This window comes from Dendrobates tinctorius, unplaced genomic scaffold (genome assembly GCF_039654945.1).
Source record: "Dendrobates tinctorius isolate UK_male_01 unplaced genomic scaffold, ASM3965494v1 ptg000016l, whole genome shotgun sequence".
Lineage (NCBI taxonomy): Eukaryota > Metazoa > Chordata > Amphibia > Anura > Dendrobatidae > Dendrobates > Dendrobates tinctorius.
Genome location: NW_027361684.1, coordinates 26,669,441 through 26,686,512, shown reverse-complemented (window position 1 = coordinate 26,686,512; position 17,072 = coordinate 26,669,441). Strand labels below are relative to the sequence as shown.

General features: G+C 41.7%; 1 protein-coding gene across 2 annotated transcripts in view; it reads left to right on the top strand.

The window, feature by feature from the left end:
* RAP1GAP2 (RAP1 GTPase activating protein 2) overlaps positions 1–17,072 on the top strand; it is a 1,085,931-nt gene that overhangs the window by 294,095 nt on the left and 774,764 nt on the right. The window lies entirely within an intron of this gene.

Below are 17,072 nucleotides of genomic sequence, written 5' to 3'. Positions count from 1 at the left end.
GCTGGGCGGGGCTTATTCACCTGCTCCCCCCTCCCTGTCTTGCTCTACACATTTCTTCCCTTTAATATCCCCCATGATCAACAGAAATATGGGTTGTGGTCACTTTAGTTCAGCGCTCAGCTCTGTATCTGGTGCTACAACATCATGATCTGGGAACTAGTGACTACAAGGACAAAGAACTGAGCAAAAAAAGTTTAATAAAATATAAATCTTTATTAATTAATTACCATAATACTAAAGTTAAAATAGGATAAGTTCCCTCACATTAGTAGAGATGCAGTAACCAAAGTATGTATAGTCTAACTCAAGAAAAGCTCACTGGATACATTAATATCCTCATTGCAGTCATTAGCCTAATGTGAGTCGCAGTGATACCAAGATATAGGTATGATCTTGTAGGATCCAGTATGAAAATGTTTTTACCTAAGACAAAAGTAATGGTGGTGTTCATGGTAGATCAGGTACTGCATCCCTCCACCTTTACGTGCTTCACCCCTAAGCGTCCCTCTACCTCGACATGCATTTTGCCTTGCTTCTTCCAGAGGACGCACCCTGGAAGAAGCGCGGCGAAACATGCGTCGGGTTGGAGGGACGTAGTACCTAACCTGCCTTGGACACCACCATTACCTTTGTCTTAGGTAGAAACATTCTTACTCAGCACTAATTTTCACTCTGGATCCATTCTATGAGATCATATTTATAACTTGGCATCACTGCTACCCACATTATATACGAAGTGCTAATGACTATAATAAGGCAATTAATGGAGTCAGTGAGCTTTGTTTAATTTAGAGTGTATATATCTTTTACTTGGTCTTGGCTACTGCGTCTACGTTAACATGAGGCACCTTATCCTATTTTAACTTTTGTATTATGGTAATTAATTAATAAAGATTTATATTTTACTAAACCTTTTTTGTTCACTTCCTTGTCCTGGGATCTACTTGTTCCCTGATCACGATGTTGTAATTCATTGTGAATTGCAGCCCTTACAGGCGCAATGGGTTTTTTGGATAGATCTATGCTACTGTATCTGGTACTGCAGCATGTATCTTCTCAAGTGAATGTAGATTATCTAGCTTTCGCCCTAGAATTAGAATTTTGCTTTATTGTATACCACTATGAAAATACTACTTCTGCTGTATGGGAGTGAATAGGCCATTAATGTTATAACCTGAATACCCCCTTTAAAGTGGACCTGTCACTTTCCATAAATGTATATTTTTTCCCATATCTAAATGCCACTGTTCTCCTTAATCTGACATTGTTTTTCTTTTGTGCCCGAGTCTCTCCATTCCTGAGATATGACCCCTCTTCCCTGTATGTAAATCTTTTCTTGTTAGTCCTATATGGGTGATATGCTAAATTCTTCTCTACAGGAGTTTTCTTGAGGACCATGCCTAATTGACTAGAAATTTTATTAATGATACACGTCTCAGAGATGAAAAGGTATAAATGCCAGATATAGAACAAAATAATTGCCAGATATAGGAGAACAGCGGTATTTATACCAAGAGAAAAGATTATATATTGATGGCAAGTGACAGATTCTCTTTAAATGGAACCTGCTAGCTCAGGAAGCTTCAAGAAGAACCTGAAGACCCACCTGTTCCGACAAGCCTACAGCCTGCAATTATCCTTGGTCTACTGAACCACCGCACGAACTGCTCTACCCTCTCCTACTGTATCCTCACCCATCCCTGTAGACTGTGAGCCCTCGCGGGCAGGGTCCCCTCTCCTTATATTCTTGTGTGTCCCTTGTCTTACACATGTTTATTATACTTGTCTATATTTCCCCTTTTCACATGTAATGAGCCATGGAATAATTGGCGATATATAAATGCATAACAATAATAATAATAATAGATCTCTTGAAATGTCTGAAGTTTTAAATATACCAGAAATAACCAAGCTGTAGCACTGTTTTTTAAAACTGTATTCCAGTTTTATTCCTCCTGTCAAATGCATGCTACATATTCCAACCAGTCATTACCTCTCCACTCTATCCATAAACTAGGAGATAACGCCAACCACTGGTACCCTCCACCTCTGATCCCGAGAAAGGGGCTCAAAAATGCCAAGTCTGAATGTAGGGCTGGCAGGAGATGAGCAACACCACAAGAATCATCATACGTGGGTTTTCGGGAGATGGCCATGTACATGCCATGCCTTGGCAGTCCCATAGAGAATGAACGGAGCATTGGTGACTGATTTATTCAAATGAGGCTTTGCAAAGCCCTTCTCTCAGTATCAGTGAGGTACTAGGGGTTGTGTAGCCTCCAACCAGCAAATCATAACCTACCTATGGTTAGGTAACAACTCCTAAAGATGAATGTAAACCTTTAAAACAGACATGTCAAGAAAGCTGAAACTAAAATTTCCATCATGCCTAGTGTATACACAGAGAGAATCTCATTGAGCTTGTGCAGAAGAGGCTAAGCTCCTCTCAATGTATGTGGTGAAACATACAGTATGATATTCAGTACATTGCCATGGCTGGAAAAGAAGACCAAGAAGAATTTATGGGATGTCAACGGAAAAGAAAAAAATCAGATTGAATGTAAATATATTAGAAAGCAATCTCACCAGGGATCACAATCCCCAATAATGTACCACCATCATAACATATTAATGAATGTATCTCCAACTCTAACAGTTTTTATTTTAGTTGACGTTCATTTTACCAATTCATCTTTTCATGTAAAAGAACAATCATCAATATATCTTTCCTACTACTTCTAGCTTAAGTTTGATACCACATACATTGATATTATTCGGCTTTTCATGTATAGAACAATATAAAGCAGTCAGTAGAACTGAGCAAATGCAAAGCAGCTTGATAGGTAGAGATAATCATAAAGCTTCCTTTCTCATCACAGAACCCGTCATCTCTTCTAAATAGCGTCTCGTCAGTGTATACTATATCTCTGATTCTGAATAGACTTTCCTTACCACCCCCTGAAGGTGTGCTCCAACATGCAATCATCTCTACATATGGTTTAGAAAGAGTCCTAGCAGTCTTCAGTAATTGCCATTCATACTTGAAATCTGAAGCACAATGGCATATAATGTACATCTGATTTATGATACATGGAAAATAAAAGCTATGTCCTTAATAAGGAAGGCTCATCCATTGCTTTTATGAATTAGAAATTGTGTGGCATCCAGCTGCTAATTGTATGACTTGGAGAGAGCTCTTACCTCTGAAAGGAATGGCCAAGGATAGGCGGAGGTAGGAAACAGTTTCTGCGAAGAGATGGAACAGGTGCATAGAAATGTTGACAGCTATATCATGTTTAATGTTATTTTAACTTTCAAAACTTTGGCCTGGAAGGTTTCATTAATTCTTCAAATTGCTATAAATCTAAGCTTCATTGTATGTCTTGCGTGCTGAGGGCACTTGTGTACACGTATCACTTTTTAATTCAGGAAATACAGTAAGTGGTAATAAAATGAAAACTTTATGTACGCTATTTGAAGATCAGTCTAAGACATTCTGATCACCCTCTTGTCCAATATTGCCACCCCTGACAAGGCACCTGAAATGTTTTTTTTGGATCAATATGAAGAATGACTAATGGCGCATCAAGGACCGTTTACAATTTATCTGGGCATAGTGACACATCCACACATGTTTCGTTGCGCCCCTTCATTCTGTTAAAGATGTGCATTTATGCATTAATGGGCCGGTGTTGTGCTGCTCTTACCTACAAATACTGGTTACTTGTGGCCCCCGAGTCTCTTACTAAAGCAAACTAACTTCTGCTTTAATTATCCATGACCCATTTTATATTTTAGGTAGAAATGTAGAAGTAATTAAGAGCAGCATATATCAGCTTATGAAATGTCGTTATTAATTCCTGATAGTATTGGGTTGAAATAAATATGTTTTCAATTTGCATGCCATGTATAATAGCATTAATGCTTTTTTATGAAATCCTTAGACTTCCGAAAGGGAATAAGTAATGCCAGCAGGAACTCTCATTATCTGACTTCTTAATTAGCTTAATTAAATATGTTGTGCTAGTGTATGAAAAATGGAATAACAACATAGGGAAGCAATATTTAAAGGGGTAGTCCATCCTTAAATGTGTTTGTCTAAAACCATCTAGCCTGCAATAAAATAATTAAAGGAATCATACTCATGTTACTGATCCCTCGCAGTGGCTTCTTTGCTACCCCTTCTGACCAAGCATGCATTTGACTGCTGCAGTTAATTATTGGTTGGTGCAGTGATAAAATCGCAGCACCCCGATGGGTTGTTTTGGCAGCTCCTATGGCTGCCATCAGCCTTTTGCTGACAGACATACAACTTTGCAATTCAGACTTATTGAGTATATACTGCCCATAGGGCTGCATTCGTCAACAGTACACGGGTATGTAGTAGAAAATGGCCCAAAGCACATGAACGATTTTCCACACAAACCGCAACGTGAATGATCGAGCTCCTTTCTGTCGATAAGAGTCAGATTGTTTAGGCTGAGGCACATGCGGGCACATTTGACAGATCTTATGGAACTTCTTACTGAAGAAAATATGTCGGACTTCACTATACATTAGCACCACTGACTCTCCATGTCTTGAGAATTTGGCCTTTAAAATGTAATATTTCCATGACACCTGCTGTGGATATCATCTGATATATGTTATAAATCGACAGTGATTTTAAGAGGAACCTGTCACCTGAAAAAATGCTACTAATCTGCAGATATAGGGTTTATCTGTAGGTTAATAGTGTTGTGAACCTACCTGGCACCCGCACTTAGACCCACGCTGCCGGGAGCAAATAAACTTTATTCCTCTCGGAAGTATTCTGGTTTCAGTTACGGGGCTGGTGCCAGCGCGGGTTCAGTCATGGCTGTAGAGCTGTATCCGTAACCGCGTCCCCGGGACTGACTGATAGCCGGCCTTAGTGCTGAGCTGCTGTCAGGCAGTATGGTGGGGCACTGTTAAACCAGCACTCTGTATACACTGAGCCGAGAATGAACCCTCTTCGGGGCCGCTACAATGGCTAAAATCGGAACTTTGCCAGCGAGTATGTTCATTTCCTCCAGGCAGCGTGGGTCTGAGTAGCCGGTGCCGGATTCAGAACATTATTAACCTACAGATTAATCCCATATCTGCAGGTTAATAGCAGTTTTTCAGGTGACAAGTTCCCCTTATACACATTTAGGCTAGTTTCACACTAGCATCTATTCGACGCAGCGCATGGTGCCGCTAAGCCCCGCCCCCTGCCAGCTCCCTTCCCGCCCCATCCGGTCATTGCCGCCTACTATCGCACATGGACGCTTGCGATCTGCGCACCCTATCTTTAGCATAGGGTGCGCAGATCGTGCGCTGGCCGTATGCTAGTAGGATTTTGGCATGCGCTGCGCACTTTTGAAGGTGCGCCGTGCGCGCCAAAATGCAACATGCTGCGTTTGGTGCGCATGGGCGCACCTTCAAAAGTGCGCAGTGCACGCCAAAATCCTACTAGCGCACGGCCAGCGCACGATCTGCGAACCCTATGCTAAAGATAGGGTGCGCAGATCGCAAGCGTCCATGTGCGATAGTAGGCGGCGATGACTGGATGGGGCGGGCAGGGAGCCGGCAGGGGGCGGGGCTTATCGGCGCCGTGCGCTGCGTCGAATAAACGCTAGTGTGAAACTAGCCTTATATCTCCTTTTTACAAACAATACACAAAAGTCCCTATAGATATGTTTCATGAGCATGGAGGAGCATGTATTACTTACCTAATCCTGTTTCTGCACCATCTGTCTCCACTGTCACATATATTTATATATAAGAGATATAGCATCATTGTTCTCTATTGTAATCGCTACAATGTACAGCTAGATAAAGAAAAGGAAGAGACACAAATATTCCTCAGTACATGCAATATGTATTCTCTTTGGCGATTGATAGGCGGCATAAATGTGTAATGAAGGGCCACCCTCTCTGTCCTTTCTTATAATGATCTACCTGTTGAGAATCACATTTATTAGCCAAAAAGAAAGTAATTCCTGACATGCAGATCAAATGGATCAATATGTCCTCTACTACGTACTATAATCTTGTGTTCTAAGTAAATATTTGGTTTATTTACATACTAAAAATGAAGTAGATAATTGTATTTTGTGAGGGGCATAAATGGCTGGAGTTCACTACTTAGAGAATTAGAGATGAGAGGATATTTTGAAATTCGAATTCGTCGATTTCACTGAATTTTGCCAAAATTTAATTTGAGGCAAATAAACTTGCATGACTCTCAATGCTGGAAAGCTTGTATATGCTGTGGAAATATACGTGGGGAGGATAGAAGAAACCTTCTGGCCGTAAGACCTTAAAGAGGTACTCCGGGGAGATAAAACAATATCTTGATGCTCATACCTTCATAAACTATTAGGATAACATGAATAATGCGGTTTTCCATCCTCACATTAGCTCTAAGTTGTAGCTGCTCCTTGGTGCTCCCCCTCCCTTAAGAGATGTTAATTTAGCAGCTCCAGCATTACATTATGACTAGACATGCATGGCCTCGCTCAATACAAGGGAATTGTATGTATAGTAGGAATGTGTCTGGGAGTAAGCATATCGCATACATGCGGTCACAAGAAGGCTGAGTCTCTTCGCCGGCATCTGAGAATCCTCCCATCTTGCAATGTGTGCAATGGGAGGGTTCACAAGTCTGCCCTCACATAAAGTAACTGCATACTTTCATGAAAATCCTGGACAGCCCCTTTAAGATATGTGCACACGTGCAGAAAAGAGTGTTGGCAGGAAAAATGCTGCGTAACATTGGTGCAAAAATACATTTCAATGGGTGAAAAACGTTGCAAAAATGATGAGTTACCACGCTGCCGAATTGAAAAAAGTCTATGAAAGTTCAAACCGGCAAGGAAAAAAATAAGCAGCATGTGCATGAGATTTCAGAAATGTCTAGGACTGTAAAACACTTGAGTTTTTTCCATGGCAAAAAACGCACGGGAAAAAAACGCAACATTATTATTATTATTATTTCTTTATATAAACATGTGAAAAAGCTCTTATACTGCAGCATACTTTTTCCACACCCGTCTAACACTATTGCACAGTTCTGTATACTAACACTTTATATCTATTTTATACATGGTAGATATAATAGAGATATGTTATACATATTTATATGCTCACTGGTGTGTCTATGAGGCCTGCTCTCTACACTTCGTTGAGCATGCCTTGTCTTATTTCTTGGAATATATGTTTACAAAGCAGAGCGATGACGTCACTCTTCTCTACGCGGCTTCATTATGGATGCTGGGTGCAACATGAAGCTTCTGAATGAAAATCAACACTAGTCAATGGTTCACATGTATTTAAAGAAGAACCATCAATTTTAATTGTAATGTAGTAAATCAATAGTTCATTTGAAAATAACATACTTTGTAATATAGCTTATCAGAGAAATCTGCTTCATTCTCCTCCTAGACTGAGCATTCATTCTGAAAAATCCGAATTCCCGAGTAATATCTGTTTACAGTGAAGACAGATTGTTACATTACTGAGATAGAAGATGGCAGTTACTACTGATGAGATTATATTCAGATGGAGGGGGAGGAGCTGTGACAAAAAAAGAAAATTTCACATAAAAAATAGCACAAATTTTAGCCTGGAAAGGGACTAATATCCATATCTTCAGCTAACTGCTTTTCACAGATGCCTATAATAATTTAACCATCGATCAGAAGCAGTGTTTGCTGCGCTTTCATGCACATGGCAATGCAATAAACACCCAGTGTTCGTGGGGCAGAACCAGAACAGTAACATGGAAGTTCGTGTTCGGTATCCGTGCCCGCACGGTAGGTGTTCGGTACAGATGCCGACCTTTACTGTTTGGGTTCGCACATCTCTAGTCACCTGCAGCAGTCAAAGTGGATATTTCTAGTTTAATACCACCATTATGTACCACAAATCCCACAAATCACATAATGCCATATTGATTAGTAATTGAATCAAGAAAAAAATTTCAATACTTTTTTGGAGTGTTAGGCTGGTTTCACATTAGCGCTTTTTAAGCGCACGCACGGCCGGGGGTAGCTCCGCCCCCAAGCCGGCTCTCTGCCCGGCGTGCCCGCCCCTTGCTTGTAGCGCCGCCTCCTAGCGCACAGCGGCGCCTGCGATCGGCGCACCCTATCTTTAGCATAGGGTGCGCAGATCGTGCGCAGGCCGTGCGCTAGTTGCGCTTTGACCTGCGCTGCGCACTTTTGACGGTGCGCCGTGCGTGCCAAAATCAAACTTTTCGGATTTTGGTGCGCACGGCGCACCGTCAAAAGTGCGCAGCGCAGGTCAAAGCGCAACTAGCGCACGGCCTGCGCACGATCTGCGCACCCTATGCTAAAGATAGGGTGCGCCGATCGCAGGCGCCGCTGTGCGCTAGGAGGCGGCGCTACAAGCAAGGGGCGGGCACGCCGGGCAGAGAGCCGGCTCGGGGGCGGAGCTACCCCCGGCCGTGCGTGCACTTAAAAAGCGCTAATGTGAAACCAGCCTTATATAACATTCAAATGTACTACATAGCATGGAATAGTATATGGATGAGTAATTGAATTCAGAAAAAATGTTTCAACCTTTTTTTGGAGTGTTTTATTCCACAATAATGTACCACAGAGCATGTAATGGTATATGGATGAATATTTAAATAGAGAAACATTTTTCAAGTCTGTTTTAGAGTGTTAAGTAACACCGAAATGTATCACAGAGCTCATAATAAGTATATGGATGAGTAATTGAATCCAGGAAAATGTTTGAACGCTTTTTGGATTGATATATTACACAGAAATGTACCACAAAGGATCTAATACTGTATGGATGACAATATAGTCATTTTTTTACCTAAAAAATAAAAATGTGGCCAACTGCCGCAGCTATATATTTAGCAACGGACTGCAAAGAAATAATCCCTGCCTGGAGACTGTATTTAGCCAAGCTCCCTGCGCCTGCAACTCTCTCTCCCTCCCTAAGCTGAATGCAGAATGTATCTGATACAAATAGCAAATCATAAAATTAGCCCTTACAAGGACTATTACTATGATGGCTCAGCTTCAGCACCAGTATGAACACTACAGGACTCTGGTTTGTTAAACTGTGCACACACATGCCTTGGACAAGCAATCTCTCCCTCCAATAACAACTGTTACAGAGCTATGCTGAGCCTGGTGATGCCTGTCCTTTTATATCCCCCGATGATGTCACACAGACAACAAATCACAGAAATGCCTCTACTAAGATGGCTACGGCATTACAGTGACACGCAGGCAATCCCCACATGCTCAGTGGCTGTGTAACAGATGCCAAACATGCTGGGTGGGGATTCAAGTTTGAAATCGAGCACCGGCCAAGTGCCAAGCACCCAGGTACGCAAGTCATTTCCGAGTATCACCGAGCACGTTCCTCATCCCTAGTACTTACTCACTGTTGTTTGCTCCTCTCATGAGCTAGCCTCATAGGTTGGATACATCTGGCGGCAGATGTATGTCCAGGATGCATCTTGATGACTGCAGTCCTGGTAGCTTGGGCCACATTTGTTGTACAGTTCTCGCCATTCCTGGACCAAAATGATAAGCATTAGTGATGAGCGAGTATACTCGTTGCTCTGGTTTTGCCGCGCATGCTTGGGTGTCCTCTGAGTATTTTGGCGTGCTCGAAGATTTAGTTTTCATCGTCTCATCTGCATGATTTGCGACTGCTAGACAGCTTGAATACATGTGTGGAATGCCTGTTTGTTAGGGAATTCCCACATGTATTCAGCCTGTCTACAAGTTTCAAATCATGCAGATAAGATGAAGAAAACTAAATCTCAGAGCACGCCAAAATACTCGGAGGACACCCGAGCAACGAGTATACTCGCTCATCACTAATAAGCATCTTTACATTAATGTGTGGTTGCATAGCCCTGATCTCTGTGGAGGCGTGTTTGAGAGTTTTTATAGGTTGTCTGGATGCTTTGGCCTTCCAACTTCCTGCAATGTGCTGATGCAATTTTATGCCTCAATGGAGAAATTTGCGAGAAAATCACATGATATTCAGCTTGTCCAAGTACTGTACGATTTAAAAATTCCATCCATTGACGTGCATTAGTGATTGCTATCTGATTTTTGCATCCACTGCAAAATCCCTATGGCTTCTCCTTGCCCACTGCCATGGATTTGAAGGTCTCTGCCTACACGCAAATGTAGGCTTAAACCTGTCAATAAAGAGCAGCGGGCGGGGAGAAGCCACCAGGGACTCGCCTGTCCGACTCGTCTACAGCACAGTCTTTTAAAGTATGTTTTTCTCTGAAACTTTGCAATGTTTCAGAGTCAAACATAGCTGGTGTTAGATACTACAACCAGTGGCTGATACATGCTGCCCACGGATTGCACAGCATTAATCAGTAGATAGGTTCACTTTAATTTTACCCAAAAACTCATTTACATGAATTTTACCTCATTTGTTATATGTTATAGGGCTCATGCACATGACTGAGGTTTTCAGACGAGTGCTCTCTGTGGTTTTAACTGATAGCACTTGTACCTTTGGTATTCTAAGCGGCTGTGCACATGTCTGATTTTTTTTCCTCTGGTGAAATATTGGATCAAAAACAGCAATGCATGTTTATGGGTCCCTGAAAAGAAACAGACCGCACGCAGATGACATTTGTATGCAGTATTGTTTTCACGGACTGACAGAATAGAGACGTCAGAGAACTTTTTATTTTCCTCCATGTCCAGGAAAAACTGATGCCATGCTGCTCAAACTATGATCAAAGTCTGATCAGAATAATAGGACAGTTTTTCTCGGATGTGGAGAAAACAGTCATGTGACCCTACCCTACAGATTTTTCCAACACTGGCATGGTATGATGGGAACCTTTTAGTAAGTCTGCCCCATTATATTTGAAAATTCCTATTCTGTGTTCCAATCTTCAAGTTTATTCTTTGGCTGCAATGATGTAGTAATAATCAAAGACCTCTATAAACCTGGGAGTTCACCTGAAAATGACCCCCTATTATAGTGCCCAGGTGTAGTGATTGTTGAGCTACAGTCTTTATGATGAAAATAGGGTAGTTGTGCTTTGCATTACCAATCCCCGAGACTCAGTGACACACGGCAGATTTTCCGGCTTTGGTATTTTCGTGCCGTATAAGTTTCATATTCAATTAAAGCCAGACACAAACGCTACAAGTCGAAAGCTCCGCATTAGCCAGAAATCTGGTGCTGTTATCCTACCAACCGATACAGTTATTAATAAAGTCATGCAGGTGGTGCTCAGCTTCAGTGCACTTTTTCCCTCTTCTTTATCCTCGTAAATCAGTTTTCATTAGTTCCCATGACAACCTGTAAAATTCCTGTTAAAGGAATTGAAATAGGAGAAAATAAGTAGACATTACAGCACGGAGTCGCATGGGGCGAGCAGCTGAACTGATAAGCCCTGAGCCTGATTTTCCCGTCCGGCGTCAGTAAATTGGTTAAGTTGTTCGGACTTACCCTGTGGAGGATTGGAGACGATAGATTCTGGACCAGGATCACTTACACTGCACTTCACCTTACACCATGTACAGGAGGTTATGGTAAGTTATTACACCCTATGCTTCCTAATATATGTTAGGTCATGCTGCCATTTCCAAAATGAAGTATCATTAGAAGTGTCACCATGTCTGGTGTCCTTTATCAATGCATCAAAGCTGAGCTCCTGGGAAGGTATACTGTGTGCATTGTCATAACCGAGCTGAGATAATGCAGCACATGGACCTGCAAACCTTTGTAAACCTGCAGGTAACACGATGCATCATCTGCAGATTATAAAGAACTTATGGAATTTAAAAACATAAATGTCGCTGAGTAAACATGCCTTTATTGAAATTCACTGATGTAAGAGAACATAGATAACCTATTAGGGCATTTTTAATCCACTTTCTTTTTTTCATTCACAATTACTTTCTGAATACAATAGCAGTGAGATTTTTACCCATAATATAGTGTCATATTAATGACTCCAGATTTGACAATTTGAACTACTTTTATGAATTTTTTTTAGGAGTGTTTTTGTGCATTTTACTCCCTAAGGCTAGGGTCACACAAGCATGCATTCTGTCATCCGAGAGAATCGGGTCAATTATGCAAATCACACTCTGATCAAACTCTGATCATAGTGTGATCAGATTCTCGCAGGTGACAAGATGGGGAAAAAAATTCTCCATCTTCTCCATTCTGTCAGAGCGCGGAAATTGGACTTCAGTCTGATGCCTTCCACTGACTCATTGACTTGAATGGCTGAGTGCGATCTGGATATCGGATCACACTTAGGCATGATGCTATTTTTTTCTCGGACTGGCTTTGTCTGAGGAAAAGATCAGACATGTGCACAGCCCCATAGATTAATAGTGGACTGAGTGGGATCCAGTGTTTTGTTGGATCGCACTCGGACCGATAAGATGATCATACCCCCATGAGCCCTACTAGTGTTTAACCTACTAGGAGAAATATGTATTAATCATTTGTGATAATATTTGGACCAATTTGCGTTTATTTGTAAAACTGGAAAGAAAAGTGCTTGTGGCTTACTGCTTGATTTGGATTTGGACTAATTTATGTAAGACAACTTTTTTAAAAAGTTAAAACAGAACTTCAGCATTTTTTTAATTCAGCGATGGAGAGGTGCCACTAATCTAACTTCTGTGACCCTAGTGTTATACTTACCAGCCACTGTATTCAGCTCTTCTCAGCGCCGCTGCAGTCCCGATCTGCCATCTTGTGATCACAACTTCTTACTGAATGGACGTCAGAGGTAACAGTCACAAACTCTTAATGTAAGTTTATGAGAGCCTTGTTCTGGCTTTTCTCAACTTACATTGAGTGGTTCTGATTACCCAGCAAACACTGGAGATATCCAGCAAGTTACACTCTGCAAAAGATGAGCGGAATGGCGCCGATAATAGACGAAGACGGCAGTTGGTAAGTCTGAGACTAAGCGCAGGGAACTTAGATTTGTAGCACCACTCCAGCAGTAAAACAAAAAAACGCTGGAGTGGTGCTTTAACCTCTGATGTATATTTAAATCAAAGGTCGTGTCCCTAATCAGCCATCATGTGCCTGCGGCTGTTGATCAGTTAAATCCCTCTGTCAATCACTGACAATGAGATTTAACACGTGCCGGCAGGAAGCACGTCATACATCCTGCCCATCGGCGTCCCTGTCACGCGATCGCAGGGTGTTGTCATGACAACTGAAGGTCTGCTGATGACGCTCTCCCTGTTATTACAGTCCTCCTCTGAACTCCGGCCCATGGCCAGCGTTCATGGGAGGTTTTGATTTCTGCTATAGATTGCAGTGTTGTATCACTGCTATATATAGCACAAGCGATCAGAATAAGGGGACTACCGAAGTCAGTAAAAGGTGAGAAAAAGTTTTAAAAATATGAAAAAAAACGCAAGTTCAAACCACGCCCCTTTATTTTCACTATATAGTGTTTCTAAAACAATTTAGAAAAAATACATATATTTGATATTGCTGCGTTCAGGAATGTCTGATCTATAAAGATATAAAACAAATTAATCCAATTGGTAAACAGAAAAATGAGAAAAAAAATCAAAACACCATAATTACAGTTTTTGACCCATCAAAACATCTTACCTGCCCCAAAATGGTGTCAATAAAAACCTCAGCTCAGGGCGCAAAAAATGAGCCTTCAGACAGCCTCTAATCCTGAAAATGAAAACGCTACGGGTCTTGGAAAATAGCGACTTAAACAAAATTTTTGTTCTTTCAAATTTCCAATTTTTTTTCACCACTTAAATTAAAAAAACCATACATATTTGGTATCTGTGAACTTGTAATGACCTGGAGAATATTAGGTTAGTTTTACCATATAGTTAAAACCTTAACTGAGAAAATCCAAAAAACAATTTTGGAACTGCACTTTTTTTTGCATCTTCAACACACTTGGATTAGTTTTTCCCGCTTTCCAGTGCATCACATGATAAAATGAATGGTGTTTTTCCAAAGTACAACTCGTATATGGCTATGGGGACAAAAAAATAAAACAGTTATGGCTCTTAGAATAAGGAGAGGATAAAACATAAAGGGCAAAAACAGAAAATTCAAAGGTCATGACAGGGTTAAGCCATAAAAAAGTTACATTTTTACACAATACTGGCTCAGAAAAAGTCACTTTCAGGCTACTTTCCCACCATGAGTACGTACTGCATTTTTGATGTTCACATTTTTTGTAGCATTTTTGTACCTGTTAGAGAAATTAGGTTGCTTGTGTTTTCTTACATGCATCTTGTATTGCGTTTTTGACGTTGCATTATTGTTGCGTTCCTGTGCGTTCGGCGGGTGCGTCAAAATGACGCATCCGCATACATCCACCTACATCCGCATGTCCTGCGTACCCAATGTTAAAGATAGGTATGCAGGACGCATGCAGAAGTAGGACCTAAATGGAAGAAATGCGGAAGTGGGCGGAGCTTCAGGGCGGAAGTACACAGCTGTCCGCAAAGCCCCCGAACACTAATGTGAACTTAGCCTTATCTAGCACCATCAATTCTGCAGCATTTTACAGACATCATCACTGTCCCCACTGGGGCTCATAATCTAAATTCCCTATCAGTATGTCTTTGGAATGTGGGAGGAAACCGGAGAACACGGAGGAAACCCACACAAACATGGGGAGGATATACAAACTCCTTGCAGATGTTATCCTTGGTGGGATTTGAATCCAAGACCCCAGTGCTCTAAAACTGCGTGCTAACCGATTGCACCATCTCCAACATTGCATTGAAACTGGAGCCATGGTGGAATAAGTAAAATGAAAAACTTTTTTTGCTATTTTATTATTTTTTAGATGTTTTTGTTTTTTTAACTACTGGCAGGACTGCAACTTTAAGATTGTTATAAATTGTGAATATTAAGCCTTAAAGAGACTGTATAAGTTCATACATTTCTGGCATGAAACCAAATTAGTAAAACCAGTGATGGTTTGCATCATTGCTTGTATAGTGTAGGATAAGATATAAAATGCATAACTTGAAATTTGTAACAAATTTTACTAGATAAAAATACTCCATCATCTTTATTGTGTTCAAAACACTTTTTGGTTCTAATTCGTCACTTTTGCAATTTCACCAATTAATGGTTCCATGAATTGTAAGGTTTTACATTCATTGGGATCACATAGTAAATTGTGTCCCAACAATATTTTCAATGGTTTGTGTCTCATTGAAGCCTAAAGTGTATCTGTCTTTTCAGGAAACTGCACAAAATTAGCTGTCATGTGAATGTACATGAGGAATAACACTATTTCTGGACATTTAATGAATTGTATCCAGCATTTTGTACCAGTTTAGCCCTTTGAAGGTTGTAGTTCAAATTTTCATTTGTCTCTGAGCTAGTGGGTAAAAACCACTTACTACAATGTCTCCAATACACAGTACACAGGAGATGAGGGATTCCTGATCGTCTGTATCTTTGCAGCTTATGTTTAGAAGTATCAGCAGCAAGGAGGATATTATACAGCAGTATTGATTAGGATTAGAGTTGAGCGACTTTTGGTTTTTTAGGGTCGAGTTTCGTTTCGTGAAACCCGACTTTTCCAAAAGTCGGGTCGAGCAAGATCGTCCGATTATAGAGAAAAGTCGGGGTCGTCCCGAAACACGAAACCCAATGTAAGTCAATGGGGAATAAAAGTCGGCAGTGAGAGGAGGACAGGAAACACACCTACAGTGCCCATTTGAATGCCAAAAGCATCAATTCTTCTTACTTAAGCTTGTCAACCTTAATTAACTTCATAATACAAGTTACGCACTGAAAAATGGGGGTTATTTGGCTAAAGTTGTGGGGGGGAGGGCTGGCTGCAGGTTTTCATGTGCCCTGGGCGAAAGAGCGCCCCTTTAACACATACCACAACTCATCATGCTCCGATACGGCAGAGAAATAGCGGTATAGTACAATGAAAAATACTTCACTTTTTACATCTCATGACGAGGCCCTTCTATTTCTCCATACAGAATCATTGGTCCCATATAATGTTTGAAACAGTATATGATGAGCTCCACATAATGCTACAGTATATGTTGGTCCCCATGGATGAAGCTCCACTGTCTTATGGGCCCAAATAATGCTCCAAACATAATGGGCCCCATTTCTAATGCTCTAGTGTATAATGGGCCCTGTAAATGCTGCTCCAGTGTCTGATGTCCACCTTTGGAATGTTCCAGTGTATGGTGGGCCCCATCTATCATTCTCCAGAGTATAGTGCTCCCCAAAAATTGCTGTCCCAACATTGAAAACAATCAAATAAGTCTCCTCGCTAGGGAATCCCTGTACTTGTCTGGACTCCTCGTCGTCCCCATCTTCCATCTCACTGCACAGTATTTCAACTTTGCAAGTGCTGTGATCCTGAGCAAGCAGGGGGGGCCCACTCGTTGGCGACGGCACTGGCACAGGGCCCCTGATAGTACGGTGGTGTGTCTGATGGCGGGTGGGCCGAACCTGCACTTTCATCTGCAGCTTCCTCTTTGTCACCGTGTAAGATGGAACTGTATATGGGAAGGGTAACCTGAGTTTCATCAGGGTCAGATTCAGGTCGTGTAGCGTGCGAGGGGAATGTAGTGGTCTGGGTCAATGTACCAGCAGATTCATCGAGCAGTGGCTGGGCATCAGTGCACTTGTGTCGCCCCCAGGAGTACGGTCGCCACAGTGGCATTACCTTCTTCCTAGGGAGTGTGATGTCATGCTTGGGAGCAACGAACGATCTCTCTAGCAGGTTAACTGATTGGGCGGCGTTATTCCCACGAGTCATGACCCTCCAAACAGCGTTCATGAAGGCAAAGTGTTTGTTTTACGTGGGCAGTATGGTTGCAAAGCTGAACCTTAAAGGAATGTCCAGAAGGGCACCACCAGGAGTGGAGCCTACGGTTAAATTCGACTCCACCTGGGAAACCTCAACCATGCCAGCTACAGAACAGATGCACACATTGCAAGCTTAATTCCGTTAACGAACGAGACTCCGTCATGCCCCGCGGTCCGAGTCCGGCTTACTAGAGGGACACGTGAGGCTCTGGCACATGAGATTGGCC